The 5,362-nt window shown below is 36.7% G+C and overlaps 1 protein-coding gene across 1 annotated transcript in view; it reads left to right on the top strand.

Annotated features, from left to right (window-relative positions):
* The first annotated feature begins 3,361 nt into the window (after nucleotides 1-3,361).
* pdzd2 (PDZ domain containing 2) overlaps nucleotides 3,362-5,362 on the top strand; it is a 43,683-nt gene continuing 41,682 nt past the window's right edge. Inside the window, exon 1 of the mRNA XM_024260282.2 lies at nucleotides 3,362-4,178. The gene's annotated coding sequence lies outside the window, so the exon portion shown is untranslated. The remainder of the gene's footprint in view (nucleotides 4,179-5,362) is intronic.

The raw sequence follows: 5,362 nt of genomic DNA, 5'->3' as shown, positions 1-5,362 counted from the left end.
AACGCACAACAAAAAGTGGATGTAAAGCGCACATCTTAACCATCATTAGCTTCAAACTAGCTAAAAAAAAGATGATAGTTTATCACACTTTTAATTAAGAATGAGGGATTTGTCTTCACTAGTTTCTGTGATTAAAACAAGATTAAATCAAATGAGAGAGATCAGGAATATACTTTCATTAAACTCATTTTGACAGGTGACCTTTGACCCCACACCATCCATCAAACTCATTTTGACAGGTGCCCCGCCCCTCAAGATGACGTAATAATTCAATATTAATTTTAATATATAAATGGTATATAGGGTCAAAGGTCACCTGTCAAAATGAGTTTGATGGAAAGTATAATCCTGATCTCTCTAATGAGGTCGGACTCTGAAACAAGGAAGTATTTTTCACTAAAAAAAGTTTTGGTTTTACTGACAAATAATGGAAAAAGTAGATTTTTTTGGTGCTGAACGCTTACAACTTTGTTCAACTTTACTACACTCTGACTCCATATAATATAAAGTAAGGAGTAATCAACTATTAATAGGATATGGGCTTCGCTACTTCCCTTTGTCAAGTTTATAAGCCAGTAATACTATTGAACTTCATCAATCAATCCTCCTCCTTTCTGGGCCTGGGTAATCAGCATTTACAAGCTCAGTTGATTAGATTCTTGCACAAAGGAAAAATCTGTTCATTTGACAGCAGTGTGTTACCTGTAACACTAGAAGGCGTAGTTCTTGTACTATTTCCAGCTTAGTTTTTCGAGATATCAAAAATGAACATACCACGACATCACTGAAATCCTGAGCTTTAATTTGAGCCATGTTTTGTGTAAATCGGTTAAGAAATGAGGGAGCTAGGCGTATTTTTGTGTTTGATTTGTGCATGTCTTACTTCCATCATAACATTCCAGTATATTTTGATCAATTAAAAACAAGTTTATTTGAATGAGTCAAAAAGCAAAAGGCAGTACTTTTAAAGTCCCATTTGTAGATGTAAAGAGCCAAAAAGAGTTGATTTAGGGTTTGGGTACCTTGTAAACCTCCAACACTCCCCAAAGGTTTTGACCATGGAACCTGTCAGGGTTAAAAGGAACTCTGACAACAGAACTCTTTTCCACCTTCTCGATGGCCTAGCGGTTAGAGCTCCGGTCTAAGAATCGAGAGGTTGCCTGTTCAAATCCCACTGTGGGCTGATGTGTTTTTTTGGTTGTTTTTTTAATCCCCCAAAAAATTCAATTCAGGTGAATTAAACATTTTGTATAATAAACAGGGGGGAAATAAATGAGAAAATAGCAATATGGGGGGTGTTTGTTTTGATTTCGCTATTTTAAAGAGTAATTAAATAGTGCAGTTGGAGGCTTAATCCATTCTCAGCCCATATTTGAAAAATGCCAAAAAGAGGGCGGGGCTTGTGGAGCCAGACTGAGTGGCAGAGGTGTGGCTTAGATCTATGATCGACTGTTGGGCCATGTAGCATATACTGGGTGTTCAAAATGTAGGGTGGGTTGTCTTTGTTATGTTCAATTGAAAATCAACCCCCCCAAAAATGTGGAGAGTGGTACCAAGCAAAGTGATGCAAGTTTCTCCACAGAACTTGCCTGAACAGAACTTCAATGCAAAAGTAAAAAAATGTAGTTTCCTCTTTTTCACGGTGGTAGATTTTTATAAGTGTTCTCTTATTGTTTTTGTTGTTGTTGTTGTTTTGCATGTGTGTTAGAGAGTGTTATTATTATTGTGTTCTTTGTACAGCACTTTGAGCTGTTTTTAAATTAGTCGACTAATCATGGCAGCTCTAATTCACATTCTTCCTTTTAATTGCACTAATTTCAGTTCTTAACTGTCCCACCTTAGAGAAAATCCTCTCTGCAGGTATGAATGTTTACTCCCAAATGTTTTTTGCAGTCTTGTTCAGAAAAGGAACGCTTCATTCATTTTCCACCAGAAGATCTCCATCCCGTGGAATGGGCTTCTGTGGACCGTCTCATTTCAATATCAGTGCCTTCTGTGCTCCTGCGGGGTTTGTGAGGTAGGTGCAGGAGCGTGGCTTAGGCAGGGCGTGTGCTTGTATGAGGATCTGATTCTGAATAGATCGAGATAGTAAGGCTGCCATTGCATCAATTCTGTGACTAGATTTAGGTACTTTACTGTGTGTATTTCAAAAAAGCTGGCAAAAGTATCTCATCACACATCGATGCTGATCTTGGTATCAATAGTATTGATACTCAAATCAAAACGTTCAGCCCTAATGAACAGCTTTCAGTACAATATTCAGTGTAAAGTAAAATGCATCTAGTGAGAAGAGATTTTCCTCAAATAAATCAAAGACTGAAACACTTTAACAATTTCTTACATCAGCAACAAAGTTTTAGGGCTGGCATGAAAATAAAAAATAAATACATTTACAAAAATCAAGTTGGGAAATTATGAGAAAAAAAAATAATTTTAAGAGAATAAATAATAATTTCAGGAAAAAAAGTCCATAATATCCGAAAATATTGTAATAAAATTATGATGAAAAAAGTTGTACTATTATAAAAAAAGTTAAAAAATTGTACGAGAATAAACTTGTAAAATTATGAGTAAGAGTCAATCTTTTGAAATATACAGTTACAAATTCATAAAGTGTAACTACAACCTTTACTAGATTAAAGTCGTACATTTATGACGCAAATGCTTGCTAAGAAAAATATAAAAACAACACAAAAGAACCAGAATTTTGCATCTCAGAAAAATAACTTTATACACATTAAGGAAAAATCGACAAATATAAAATGTTACTATGTAATATCTATAATCTGAATGTAAATTGATGGATTATCTTGGACAATTTTATCCTTAAAGATTAATAAATAGTTTATATTCCATTGACTTTTTCTCAAGAGAGGTTTATATGTTTACATACAGGGGTTGAATAGTCATCTGAGTCATAAACTTGTTTGTACATTTCTTATCAATCAGGCTAATTGCACAAACTAAAATCATATTTTTTTAAATAAAATTTGAATGTTCTGTTGTTATATTTTGTGTTAAGAGATGTAAACTACACCGAGTGGATCTAATAAAAAAAAATAATTGTCTTAAAATATAACAATGTTGTATCTACTTAAAGACTCACCTGTTCTCAGCTGCATTTGATTAATATGTATTCAAAAGTTTACGTCCGCACTTTTTATCTATGCTTGTTTTAAATTAAAATCTTTTTACTTTCTTTTAATTTAATTTTAATGATTTGAATGATGATGAATGACATTTTTACTATTTCTTTTGATTGTTTCTTTTAATGTTTTATGTAAAGCACTTTGAATTGTCTCTGTACATGAAATGTGCTATACAAATAAACTTGCCTTGCCTTGCCTTGCCTTGCCTACTTTAGAAATTCTAAAATGTGTACCATTCTCCTTTTTGTCATGTAATTGATTCACATTGGTTTTTAGACAAAATTTGTGCATTTTATTAAGTTTAAGTTTTTTTCTGATTTTTGTTGTTCTTAAATATAGTTAAGTAGTTTATTACTTGAGTGTAGTTATAAACATTCTTTTCCACGTGAATACTTTAGCATTATTTTTTTTCTCGTTTTTAGTTTTTTTTTTTTTCTCATTTTCTTGTTTTTTATGTGTACTATAATGTGTTTGAAGTTTTTCAAGCATTTTTAGACTGGAGTTTGTCCTGCAGGTGGCGCTCATACTCCAGAGCTAGCGAAGTACTGCTAATGTTCATGAATCACAAACATATTTTTACTTATCATAATGTAAGTCAAATACATTTAAATGTGTAAACTTTATGAAGAGAGTTCTGATTTCTTCCCCTCGTTGACCCCTTCAGGACCGCACGGGTTTTTCCTCTCTGTCTGGGTCTGCTCTGAGCGCAGACAGGGGGGCGGAGCCTGGCTGCTGCGATCATGGCTCCACCCCCTCCCGCTGAGGAGCGCCGGACCGCGCGGTGATGAGTGTGCGGGACCGCGCGGGGATCCTTCTTACCTGCAGAGGAAAACAGCGGCGGCGGTGCCCGAACTCACTGGAACTTGGAGATACTTTATTCTGCATGTGAAAGCGGTTTTTCCGAGCTGGACGTGAATGCAGCTTCGTGCTACTTTAAAAGGCTCGTTAAAGTGCGAAGAGGCGCGTGAGCTGGGAGGGGGGTCATCAACCGCAGACAGACGGATCCTGGTTCCGGACGGGAGCGTTGAGGTACTTGTTCTTTACCTTTACATTGACCGGATCTGTGGTTTCCACCGTGCTGCGTGCACGCGCACTCATTTCTGTAGAGTACTTCTGCAGACTCACGTGCACGGAGACGCACACACTCAGATCTGCGCGCGCACGGAGCTGTTAGGGCACAATCCCCCCGAGTCAGCTAAAAGATTTGGGTCGGTTCAGTTCAGATAAGTTCTTGGTTTCTCCTCTGTCAGATCCAGTAGAAGCTCTCTGGGTGCCAGACACCCAAAGAACCGAACTGGGCCTGCAGCTGTCTGCTCTGACCGGGTCCGAATCCTGCTGCTGTCTGGTCTGACCGGGTCCGAATCCTGCTGCTGTCAGTCTGAAACTGACGGATCTGTGAAAATACAGTGATGTTCTGGTCCAAACAGCTGAAACAGAACTGCAGTGTGGAAGCCACCATGAAGACTCGAACACATCAGAACCAGACAGAACCTTCTACTGCAACATGAACCGAAGTTCTGAAGAGGTCCTTCTGTCTGAAGCATGCTGGGTTAGTCTGAAGGATGACAGTTTGCTTGTTGAATAAAAAATAAACTCAACAGACAAGAATGAACCAATATTTACCACTTAAAGCGTCAAAGTTAAGGCCCGGGGGCCGGATCCGGCCCTCTAGGTGATTCAATGCGGCCCTCCAGATCATTTTATTTTATTGTTATTAATGACTCGATCTTATCTTGCTCTCATTTCTAACTTGTATAATTTTGACAAAATGCATTTTTATGTAGAGTAAAATATTGAAAGTTATTTAAGGTTTAAGTTGATTTATTCTGGAATAATATTCCTGTCTTTTTATTATTCATAATTATGTTAAAACGTTACGGTTTTAAAGTTTTAAACATTGTCATTCTGCTAGCTTTTTGGGTTATTTTGGCATTTACTAAAAATTTTGGAATTTAGCTAAAATTTACATGCTAGCTGTTTTGGCTAATTTATGCTTTTTTTGTTTTGTTTAGTTTTGTTTAGTTTTTTAGGCTGCTTTGGAGTTAAACTAGTGTTTTAGCTACATGCTAGCTGTTATGGCTAATGTATTTTTTTCCCTTTTTTTTAGGCTATTTTTGAGTTTGGCCAATACTTCAGCTACATGCTAGCTGTTCTGGCTTAAAGGCTTTTTTCCCCTGGCTGTTTTGGAGTTTAGCTAATATTTCATCTACATG

Source organism: Oryzias melastigma, linkage group LG9, assembly GCF_002922805.2.
Source record: "Oryzias melastigma strain HK-1 linkage group LG9, ASM292280v2, whole genome shotgun sequence".
NCBI lineage: Eukaryota > Metazoa > Chordata > Actinopteri > Beloniformes > Adrianichthyidae > Oryzias > Oryzias melastigma.
Note: the sequence above shows the minus strand (reverse complement) of the source record. Positions and strands in the feature narration are given on the sequence as shown.